Here is a 13,123-nt window from a genome sequence, read left to right as displayed (position 1 = left end):
TTAAGGGATATTAAAAAAAAAATTATTTGGGCACCTAGACAAAAGTAACATTTAACTTAAAAAGTAACTAATATTTTATTATCATTAGACTTTTCCACAGCAACACCTTATCTTCAGGGGAAAAATGAAGTTATATATAAGATATTCAAAAAAATAAAATGTGGGCCAGGAATTTTATGGATTTACATATGTTTGTATTTCTTTTTTTAAAGATTTTATTTATTTGAGAGAGAGTAAGAGAGCAAGCACAAGCAGGGGGAGGGGCAGAAGAGGAAGAGGCAGACTCCCTGCTGAGCAGGGAGCCCCATCCCTATGACACAGGGCTGGATCCCAGGATCATGACCTGAGCTGAAAGCAGATGCTTAACCAACTAAGATACCAAGGAGCCCCTATATGTTTGTATCTCTTAGATTTAAACTATAATTTGAAACTCTTATCTAACTCTCCTTTCTTCCTTCTGCACTTTACAGTGATGAAGTCTGTATCACTATTTGAGACCTCTCTCTACTCCTTTAAATGCCTCCCTTTGTTCCTTCATAAGTATTTCCTCCAATAACTCTTGCATATCTAACCACACATGCTTCTCGGAGCACCTGGACTAACACAGTCTAGCAATAATGACCATCCACCTTGCAATCAATTGTCAAGTGAAATACAGGTTGTCCAAATAAATTTGAATTCCAGACAAATGACAAATTTTAGTATAAGTTGTCCACTGTGGACTTTCAGGGGTATACTTATACTAAAATTTATTTGTCATTTATCTGAAATTGAAATTTAACTGGGTGTCCTGTATTTTTATTTGTTAATTCTAGCAACCCTAGTAGCAATGCTTATCACTTACACTCAGACTGTGGTCATAAAAGAAACCAGGGCTTCTTAGAGAAATGAATGTGTCTGGAATGAGAAATGTACCAGACCATCTTGGAACATTTTGACATAAACTAGCATGGAAGCTACCAAAAAATACTAGGATATATTAAAGGAATCAAAAGACAATCCTGAAAAAGTTCTATCTGGCCAAAGAAAAATTTGAACTTTGATAAGGATAGCAATGATGGTTGATGGGAATCCATCAGGTCAGGTATGTTTAAGTCCCAACTGGTCCCCTCCTGAGGATGATGGGGAACCAATTTATTATTATGAAAACTAGGTAAAGAAAAAAACAGAACATTGATCTGTCCTTTTTGGGAACTGCATGACTGAGTAACCAAATTGTAGATGAGAGGATGCATCTCCTTCTAAATAAAATTATTCAAGCTAATAGATAAAAATAATGGGTATAATTAGAGTATTACCACTTTGGAAGCTCCAGTAAAATAACAAATTGACACAGTGTGCCCCCTAATAAAAGAACATAACACTACCTACAGTCGTGCCAAACACTTCAAAGCTCTGTCTGACCAAGAGTCCACTCCCATTTGCAGGAAATACAAGGAAGAGAAGAACATGCACCATCAGCACACAATCAGCAACTCTACCCTGGGGCAAACTCTGTAAGGCAAGTGTCTCAAGTTCATCAACAGACAAATTTTAAGGAAGAGAAAAGAGCTTGGTGGGGGTTGGGGGAAGGGATGACTTGATTAAAATGAAGTTACATATCAATTAGAAAATTGATGACTAAGCCATAGTGCATCCGGATACACACTTAAGTGATAAACCATCATGAAAAACAAGGAAATGATTACTATAAAAATCAGGACAGTGTTTACTTTAGGAGGGAGGGAGGACAGGGCATATGGAGAGGCTTGGGTAACTAGCAATGTTTTCTTTGACTTGGGTGGTGGCTAAAATGATATTTGCTTTAATAATAATTGTGTGTGATTTCCTATATCTGTGTTTTATTTTTACATAAAAGTTTAAAAAATGCCTAATAGAATTCTTGGCTCCCAGTAAACATTCAATAAAGGGTGGCTTTTAAAGACTATAAAGTAAAAGATAAGGACTAGATTTAGAACAACTCCTTCCATATTGTTTTTGTAAAGTGATGGTAAACCTCCAGCTCTCAAGGTCATGCTCTCTCTCTCTCCAATGTAGGTAGAGCTACAAAATTGCTCCTGCCTCTCCAAAATGTGTTTATGGCTTCAAAAGTGGAATGTTAACCTTGTTTATGCTTTTAGAGCTCCTCAGAGTTAGCAAACACCAAGATAGACAAGAGGTTGTATGGAGAAAGGCACTTTATGTTTTGCTGGGGATCCTCTTTGGGATCTTCATCACGAGACCATTAAGTCACGTGCAAATACTAAAGCAACTTAGCCTGCATTTGACACCATGGGGAAAATTGTGGATTGTGATCTAACTATTCAATTCCAACTTTATGTGAGGAAAGCAATGAGTCCCAGCCCGAGCCCACTCTTTCTTATTGACTGCAGAACTACACAGGCTGTGTGACGTACAGAACAATTCGTGCTCTTCTTAGCAGGATTTGTGGCTTCAGGTGGCTATGCCTCTTGCCTTCCCAGACTGAGTGACATGCTTGTTCCAAGGGCTGTAGTCTTCAGTCTGCAATTGTCTGGCTATAAACAGGTGTACAGTTGCTATTCAAGCTGAGCTTCAATTAGTATTAGAAGGATGCCTTCTCCTCCCTTATGTCCATGCTTCTTTCTTATGTAGCACCTGCCTTGGCACTATCTCTGCCCACACTGCAGATTTGGGCACAGAGTGCTGTGTCTGAGGGTCCAAATGGGGTTCTCCCATCTGCCAAGAAGTGCTAAAATCTCTGAATGTGCACATCCCTGAAAAGATAGCCCCGCCAAATGCACATTTTTTCCACCTAAAAACATTTGCAAATTCATTTAGACTCTTCAAAGAAGCCATCCCTGCCCACTCCAGTGAGAAGTGATTTCTTCTGTTTTCCATTTCTAGAGCACTTAATCTCTATACCATGCATTTGTCACGTACCATTTACTTCCTTACACCATCAGCCATCACACTGGTATTCTAGCACTCTCTCCACTCTACCACTCTATCGAGTCCATTCCCATTTTGGAATTTTTCCTATGAATAATAATAATAGTGAAAATAATAATAACTCACATTTATTGACTGCTTAATGTGACTGAGGCACCGTGTAATGCTTTTAATGCAACAACTCTACAGAGTGGATGTTATCTCTACCTCCATTTAAAATCATGTAAACCTAGGTTTAAAAGCATGACATCCAAGATTCCAGTTATTGAGAGGCATAACAGAGATCTGAATGCAGATAATACTATTGCAAATATCGTTAATAATGTCCTGTCTTACATCAAGACTCACAAAGAATAGGTGTCTATTTAATTTAATCCTTAAAGTTTCATAGAGTGCTTGCTATGTTGATTTTTTGCCTGGAATTACTATGTAATATATTATAAACTTTATAAATGTATGTGTGTATATACACTATATATATAGTATATACATATAGCTACCCAGTAAAAAGGCAATAAACAGACTTAAATAGGTAGATGATTTATAACATTGAAAGTATTTTATAAGATCTTTGTCCAATTTATCTAGCACAGAGGGATATATGGTAGTTGTGCAATAGGATTTTTTTCCGGCTATCATAACTATCTCTATGCTTCCCCATGATCCTTATAACTATTGGTTACATGCAGTCTTCTTCATTCGGATATATTATTTAAAAATCTGTATCTAAGTGAGAAAAGACGACCTGTATTTTAAAATCTGTATCCAAAAGCCTACACTAACAATAAGAAACTTTGGCAGAAATTTTCAGATACAAGAATGGAAAGCTATGGAGAAAAATTTATATAGTACTCTCTAGTAAGAGTCCATAACAAACCACCTATTCACCTACACTTAGGATATTCTGACTGTTCCCAGTATAAGTTATTCGATGTAAATAATGGTGTTTTGTAAGACAAATGCATGAAGAAAGATACAAACAAAATATCAAAATTTCTATTTGGACTTGGAGTCATCCTGGTGTGATAGCGTAGTGGTTCTCAGCCTTGGGTGCATCTCAGAATCTCCCACTCCAGATCTCCATTAAGAAGATGCAGTAGAGTAGTATCTAGGAATCTGAATTCTTACCAGCATCCTAGAAGATTTTGAAGAGATTGAGGGATCACACTTTGAGACCAAATTAAAGATACAGTAGTTAAGAGATGAAATTTGGAGTCAGAAAAACCAGAGTCACCAATTCGACATTTACTTGCAATGTACTTAACTTCTCTAAACTCCAGTTTCCTTTTTTCTGTAAAATGCACAATAACAATGTTATCTGACTCACAGCCCTGTGAGAAAATATATGAAAATGATTGGCTTAGTGCCAATCATAGGAAGTGATAATTGTTAGCAAGTAGTGGTAGTGATGGTATTACTAGTGTAAAAAAATGCAGGTGTTCTCAGAATGATATGTCATGAGGGAACTAAAATTAAAACAGCAATGAGATACCACTGCACACCTATTAGAATGGAAAAATCCAAAACACTGACGACACCAAATGCTGGTGAGGATGTGGAACAATAGGAACACTCATTCACTGCTGGTGGGAATATAAAATTGTATAGCCATTCTGGGATACAGGTTGACAGTTTCTTGTAAAACTAAATATACTCTTGGGGCACCTGGGTGGCTCAGTCGGTTAAGTGGTTAAGTGTCTGCCTTCGGCTCAGGTCATGATCCTAGGGTCCTGGGATTGAGCCCCATGTCCAGCTCCCTGCTCAGTGGGGAACCTGCTTCTCCCTCTCCCTCTGCCTGCCCTTCCCCCTCTGCCTGCCCTCCCCCTCTGCCTGCCCCTCCCCTGCTTGTGTGCTCACACTCTCTCTCTCAAATAAAATCTTAAACAAAAACACACAACAAAAAAACCTAAATATCCTCTTACCAAACAATCCAGCAAACACACTCCCTGATATTTACCCAAATAAGTTGAAAACATATCCATATAAAAAACCCACATGCAGGTATTTATAGCAACCTTATTCATAACTGCCAAAACTTGCAAGCCACCAAAATGTCTTTCCATAAGTGAATGAATAAATAAACTGTGGTATATCCAGACAATGGAATATTATCCACTGATAAAAAGAAATGAGCTATCAAGACACAAAAAACACATGGAGGAAACTTAACTGTATAGTACCAAGTTAAATAAGCCAATCTGAAAAGTCTACATACTGTATAGTTCCAACTATGTGACATTCTGGAAAAGACAAAACTACAGAGAGAATAAAAAGATCAGTGGTTGCCAAGGTTTTGTAGAAGGGAGAGAGGGATAAATAAGTGAAGTATTGGGGATTTTTAGGGCAGTGAAACTATTCTGTATAATGCTGGGACATGAATATATGTCATTATACATTTGTCAAAACCCACAGTATAAAAAAAACAAAGGGTGAACTCTAATATAAACTATGAGTGTCCGTTAATAATATACCAATATTGACTCATGAGTTGTAACAAAAGTATCATGTTAATACAAAGTATTAATCATAGCATTAATCAAACAATTAATCAATCATAATCAAAGTATTAATCAATGATTAATCATTATGATTAATCATAATTAATCATTAATTAATCATATTAATCACACATAGGAACTTGTGTGTGAGTTTGTTGGGGGGTGTATGGGAACTCTACTTTCTACTCATTCTGTAAACTTAAAACTGCTTTTAAAAATAAAGCCAATTATTACAAAACAAAGACAAAAAAGGTAGGTGTTACTTGCATGGCTAAATATGAAAATGTGATATCAAAGAAAGAACACTGGCTACGAACTCAGGGCTCTAGGTGAAAAAAAAAATACACAACTGGATTTTAAAGACTTAGTACAAAAAAAGGAATCTCTCTCATTTATAAATTTTATATTGATTACTATTTGATATAATATGTTGCATTAAGTAAATATATTATTAAAATTAATTTCACATCTATTTTTTTAATGACTACTAAAATTCTATAAATTATATGTATGGTTCACATTAGACTTCCATTGGTCAGTGCGGATCTGTGAAATGCTCAGGAGGTTTCTGGCATATAAAAAGCCTTGAAAAATTAACATTCTTTGATACTCATCAGTGTCCTGTCTTGTAATGATCTTTATTTTTCTTAATTACAGTAAAAAATTTTTTATTATCATTTTCCCTTGATGAGTTCTAATAAAAAATTAAGGCCAGTGTAATCCTTTGGACATCACCCCAATTTTCCATCCCCTCTTACAATTTAACTGTCCAGTCACCACCTCTGGACTAAAGTCACCTCCATGGCCCTGACTGGTACCATGCCAGTATCATCTCGAGTCAGCCAGTGCTGCTTGGTCTCTCCAATGTGTGCATCCTGCCTCCCATTCCTAGGCATGCTGATCAGATAGCCCTGGCTGCCTTTGAGAGACTCTAAACTTTCATGAACGGTGTTTCAGGAGCTTTCCATCTTCCTTCAAGTAACTGAGTGGGCCGATCTAATGGTTTTACGTTAGAAAAAGTTTTACTGTTTAAATGTTGAAAAATGGTTGAAGTGGACCTGGAATCAGGCCCTAGAGAAGTGAGGACCATCTCCCAGAAGCAAAAGGGAGATCTGCTAAAGGGATCTATGGACTGGCAGAAGCTGCATCTTGGAGGCTCTCCGCCCTCTACTGGTCCTGGGATAAACAACAGAATGGGATGTTCTAGGACACCCCTGGGTGTCTGAGAAGATTGCTCCAACATGGTCTCATCTCATTCCACAATGTCAAACATATTTATGCCAAAAGATCAAAGAAATGATCCAAGATTCAGAAGACTAACCTCTATTAAGGTATAGCCATTCTCAGCAGGATCAAGCCTGTTGGACTCTGCAATGATTTGGCATATTTAAGATGCCAGTACATTTTAAACCTTTTGTACCTTCCCTGGCATTAACTGCATATCACAGAATTCATAGCCTTGTGGAAATTATTCTATATCTTGAATAATGCCCCCATTCACTGGGCAGATCCATTCATTCTCTGTCATCTATTTCATCTCATATTTTACTAATCTTTCAGGTCTGTTGATCAAGTCTGTTCTACCCTGGCATCTCATAATACTTTAAATATCCCCTTAGCCTGGGAAGTACCAATGCTGTTGTTGTTTTAATAATCATAATGAACCATTACTTCCAGCTGCCTATATATTTTCTTTAGTTTCATAACTAATGCTTCAACCTCCAGCTTTTGAAAGGAGCTATAGTTTATCCATCCAGCCATGTGCTAGCAAAGGGCTATCCTACCAGGTATAAATGATGAATCCCTCTGCCTGTTGTACCTCTACATTATCCAGGGCAACCCCAGTCAGCCTCACAGCATCATGCTTGTCCATATCTGACACAGTATGGCCTATTGTCCCTCCTAGGACCAAGCTACATCCTAAGGCAGGTGAATCTAGCAGGGGGATCTAGAACTCAGTTCCTCCTAAAACTCAAGCCCAATTATAGAGAGCTCAACAATGGACCCTCTCCAGCAGCAGCAGATCACCAAAGAAAAGTGGGTCCAAAGCCCTGCCCCGTAATAAAAGCTCAAATTCAATTCTAGGGTATAGTCCTCAAGCCCAGGCAAGTAGTCACCTCTAGGACACCACAGCCCCATTACCAAAGGTGGCAGACCCCTCTTGTAAAAAAGAAACACTGCTCAGAGTGAGATGGCTTTAAAAGAGGAATGGAAGTAGACCATGGACTCTGAAGGAACCCTGGAGCTGGGGGCCTGGGGTCTGTAGTTTTGTTTCTTCCTTCTGGTACAGCCGTAAGCACTCCCAGGGAACAACCCCTCTTCCCCTGAGTCTTGATAGAGAAAATTAGAGAGCCCATTCAGAAGAGTGTGAGACCCATGTGGATCCGGAGGGGTGTCCCAGTTGGTCATCTCTCTCTGGGAGCTTGTAGGCCTTGCCACACCCACTCTCCTCTCTGAATCAGTTAAGCTTCTGAGCTGGAATTTCTGAACTTGGTCTGCCTCTATTTAGATCAGCAGTGTTGGCTTCCATCTGATCTCCGTTCCTGGGGCTAAACTCCTGGGTTCAGGGTAACTAAGAGCACACATTGCTTTGTTCCCAGACTTTGACTTTGTATTTAGAACACTGGGCTCTGGCTAGCAAAAGCTTTTCCTGAATTCCAAAATCCAGACTTGTACCACCCTTGCTTTAGACCCTCTGTGGCCATGCTTGATTAACTGATCACTGCAGAAGGCAGTGAATGATTTCTGCAAAGCCCAGGATTATAGGCAGTTGATGAATATTAAACAGCAAGAGGAGTACAGCCTTTAAAGCAGAAACACTGTGCTATTATCTGACTCTCCTGATAGAATAGGAAATCCTTGAGAGCAAGAACTGTGTCTTATTTGGCTACGGAGTACATAGCTCCTTGCCTATCAAAAGCACTAAATGAATGTTAGGTGAATGAGTGAATATAAGAATATACCTGTATACAGGAAAGCATGGACTCTCTCCTCATGCAGATTACAAACCTGGATGTGTTTCCTTCCAGAATCTAATCAATTAATATGTTGTATGCACTTAAATTATTATTCCCCTACCTTACACCAAAATATTTGGGAGCATCTTTTCAACTTCTTCAGATAGAAATGACTGCGGGTAAGGTAAAATGCTAGCACAATCCCATGCTAGCAACATTACCTAGGTTTAATGACTTAACCTCATTTTCCCCACCTCTAAAGTAGAGCTAAGAGTCTCATCTCAAAAGTATGCTGGGAAGATCAATTAAGATGATATGTGAGAAGCAGCAAACACAGTTATCTGGGACACAACACGCATTCCATGAATTTCCCTTTGCCTCCCTTCATAAATGTCAAGTTTCTGGGTATTAGTTTGAGAATGCTCCTGAAAGAAGCTAGAAAAATTTCTTTCCTGCATTTACATTGGTGATTTTCATGTTGGGAAGAGGCTGGAGAATCAGCTAGGGAACATTTCTAAGCCACACATTTTGCAGCCCCTCTGTTCTGATACCACGACTATCATGTGCAGATGGCAGAATACTTCCAAGTAATTTCAATAGCCTTAACCACTTCACCAAACACCTGTACCTTCTTGTCCTACTCAATAGTTTTCACTCCTGGCTGAATGTTAGAGTCCCTCAGGGAAATTCACAAACTCTGGTGGATGTTTAGGGCTATCTGGTAAACATACAATATTCCTCTACTCCACTCATTCTCCTACTTTCCAAGATAAATGCTTCACAACTTCTCCTCTGTCCTTGAAGATCCAATAGGCATCTCAAAATCATCATGCACAAATATAGACCCCTGATTTATCTATCTCCCTCACATTACCTACCTCGTTTCAGTAAACGGCAGCTCCATTCTTCTAATTACTTGGATTAGAAAACCCAGAGTCATCAATTACTCCTCTCTTCTTGTCTTTCCCCTCTTACACACCATATCCAATTTATCAACAAATTCTGTTGACTACCTTCAAGACAGATCCCGTATTGCACCACTTCTTGCTACTTCCACTGCTAGAAACTCCGTTCAAGCTATTAGCATCTTTTGGCCGGATGGTTGCAAAAGCTTGCTGTCACCCCTTCCTACACCCTCCCTCCCCTTGAATTTTCTCAGAGAAGGCAAAGAGAGCTATTTAAAAAAGAAGCCAGCTCATAGCATTCTTTTACTCAAAAGGTATCTACTGGCCTCTTAATGAAAACAAAAGCCAAATTTCTTACAGTTCCCCAAAGGCTTTCATTGATCTGTCTCCTTTGTTGTCACTACCTCTGAGCCATCATTTCCAATCACTGCCCTCCTGATGGCACCCCTGCAGCCTCACTGGCCACCTTGCTGGTCCTTAAGCAGAAACTCTGTGAGCTTCCCTGCTATTTCCTCTGTCAGGAGCACACTTCTCTCTACAATCCACATAGCTCATTCTTCACCTCCCCCAAGTCTCTGTCAAATGCCACTGTGCCAGGAAGCTCTTTCCTGGAGTACTCTCTCTTAAATAGCAGGCTTGTTACTCTCTATCTTCTTTATTCTGGTTCATTATTATTATTTCTTAGTGAAACCCATCACCACCTGGAACTTGCTGATTTATTTATCTCTCTTCTGCTGTAACACAAACCCCACAGCTCGAGGCCTTTGTCTATTTTGTCCACCTCCATACCCTAAGTGCCCAGCATGGGGTCTGCGATTTGGGAGGCATTTAATAGACAGGTGTGAATCCTGATCTCAATGGGATCCAGTTCTCTAGAGCAAGATTTTCTGGCCTAGAACCATTTGCCTGGGGCAAATAGGTTCACATTCAAGCCAGTTCACTGACCAAGTTCATGTCTTGATGACAGATTGATTCATGTGTCAATAACACATAATGATCAAGTTATTTTATAACAAAATAGTCTCAAGATTTTATTTTTACTTCTCAGATCTTTCAATTTCAGGCTTTTCTGTTAGTACCCTAGATGTATCATAGGAGCTCTGCTTTTCACTTCTAGACTGCTTTGAAACTCAATCCCCTCTCCTGCCTCACAACGCTTAATTTATTAAACTTTTGATACTGAGTCCAAAGTGTCCATTTTTAAGCCAATTTTTCTAGATGATTATGGTTAGATTTACAATCAAATGCTTACTATATATTTCACTGTCTCAGTAGTACAGCCTTTTAAAATGTGAAGTTTTTGTGAGGGGTGTGTGTGAGTGTGTGAGAGAGAGAGAGAAATTGAGAATGTCTTCCCAAAGTTCTTTGATAATTTACATTAAATAACTTAAAAACTGAAAACAAAATCTATGAGCTTCCCTTTTTTGTCACCTATAATATGAATTCTATAATTGCGATACATTTTCTCACTATGTGATTTAAAATTTTGAATACTAAGTCTCCTGATTCCCTTTTCAAAGATAATATACCATAAATTAGATAGTTATTTTTGCATATATTTTTAAGTTCGTTGTTATAATTACTAGAATAGTTGTTATTTTTAATTGCTAATATAATGCCTTTGTAAACACCCTCTTGGAAAATGGAATTTTCTAGAGAGAATATAACTCTCAATCATATTTGAAGGAGGAATAAAGACTTATTTAAATAATAATTCTGTGCGCATCACCCATTACAGTTTGCTTTCCTTTATCATCAATATGAAATTCATTTTTTCTACTGCTTGGAAGTCACTGATGATTTTAAAGACATTTGCCCACATCTGAGCTATAAGAATATACTCTAGAGTGTGAATCAAGGAAATACATGTAAATTAAACATAATGCAACAAAGTCATAGAGCTTAAATCCTAATAAACAGATATTGAGGATCCTGATACCATCTACAAATGTAACTCCAGATGTGAAAATTAATGATATATAATGTTTCCCAATGCTTTATAAAATTGTCAGTTAAAAAATTAAATCACCTTGGCTTATTTACTGAGGTATTGCTGGTGCTCTAATTAATAAAAAACACATTTGCATTTTATTTTCCCAAATGAAATATATAGCAATCATTCTTACTCACAGGAGTTTTTTCCTAGTAATTATATCTATGTTTGTCCTATCTTTTAAAATAATGTTGAGTGAAAACATTGAGTTAATATAAATTAATGCAAACTGTAAATGTTTTCTAGAAGGGAAAAAACTGTTCTTATTAAATACATGTGCAGCTATTTCAACACAAATGCAAATCAGCCCTAATTTTATTTTCAAAATGCCACCCTTTAACCAATATAATGCACAATCAATTTTAAGCACCAGGCAGGATGCTTTATAATGCTGCTCTAGGGAAGACACACAATTTTTCATTTCATCATCAACACAGTTAAGTTGTATCACCAAATAATCTATAAACCTCTGATTAACCAGATGCTATTTTTCCACCCTCTGTTCCAGATTAAAATGCAGTGATGTGTTCAATAGGGTACAAAAAAAAAAACCCACAAAAACAAAACACCTGATAAGCTTTCTTCTTTTTCCTCCACAGAGCCACCCAAGCTCCCCATGTGGAGGGGAAGTGGAGAATGGCAAACCCTTGTATATGCAATTTTTGGAAAAGTAAATCAGAATAAAAAACATACTTGTTCCAATCTGTAAGGTCCAACTAAATGCAATGTAATGCATGCTAGTGTCTTGGCCAGTCCCTACATCATATCCTCTACTTTTTCTTTCTTACGCTCTGAAGGTCTCTATCTGTATCCTGGTGACCCACATTTCTCTGGCCGAGCCACACGTGACATTATGAGAACAGCTGCAGAAGCCTACATCTCATAGTTGAAGAGAATTTTGAGTTAGTTTTTGGTCTAATAGCACAGTTGTGTTTGGAATTATACAAACACAGTAGTGTTTGTATAAGCTCTAAGTCACAACATTCTCTAGATCCTTCCTTATTTACTTAGCTAACTCTCCTGTTTCTTGATTGGCCTTTGTTAAAAAGAAAACCACAAGGCCCAACATGGTGTCACTTAGACTGAGTTCCCAAACCAGAGCTTGATACCTAACTTAACTGCAATTTCAACCTCTTCCAGAAATCGGTCAGTCGGGAGTTTTTGGATCAGCACAAAGTAGTCTACCAGAGGGGCCCCTCTCCATCCCCACAAAGAAAGATGAAGTCCCCCGCATGATAAGACCCCTTGCTCTTCCCCTAAGGGAAAGATACTGTGCCTGAAATAATCCTTCCCTTTCCTAATAATTTTCTCCCCACCCCCCTTCTATAAAGACTTTCCATTTGGTACAACTCCTTGGGAGCCCCCTCTACTTGCTAGATGGGATGCTGCCCAATTCATGAACTGTTTAATAAAGGCTATTACATCTTTCACATTTATTCAGTTGAATTCTTGTTATGAAACAACCTCCTAGTTGGAGGTCTGTCAACCTCTTAGTCATTCTTCCAATGGGGGAAAATTTTCTCCCTCCCACAGCACTCACTTCCCTCTCCTTAGGAATGGACTTCTCTCATTAAACCACAGTGCTAGTCATTGTCTTAATTAGAGCCTGACTTCCCTAATGCCTGCCCCACCTGTTAGACATTCTCCAGTGTTGAGTTTGGATGCCTTCTACACCTGGCCTGGCCAAACACACCAGACGAAGTGATGTGGGCCACTCATTTCCTTTCCCGTGTTGACAGTCTTTGCAGCCCGGTAACTGGCCAGCCTCAGTCTTGCTGCACCGTGTACTTTCTCACTAGCCTGTTTGCTAAGGGGCTAGACTGCCTCAAGCCCACACCCTTTGCTGTGCTGATACACCAG

This window comes from Eumetopias jubatus, unplaced genomic scaffold (genome assembly GCF_037043125.1).
Source record: "Eumetopias jubatus isolate StellerSeaLion01/CBP00866 unplaced genomic scaffold, mEumJub1_p1.0 scaffold_3, whole genome shotgun sequence".
NCBI lineage: Eukaryota > Metazoa > Chordata > Mammalia > Carnivora > Otariidae > Eumetopias > Eumetopias jubatus.
This window is presented reverse-complemented; position numbering follows the sequence as displayed.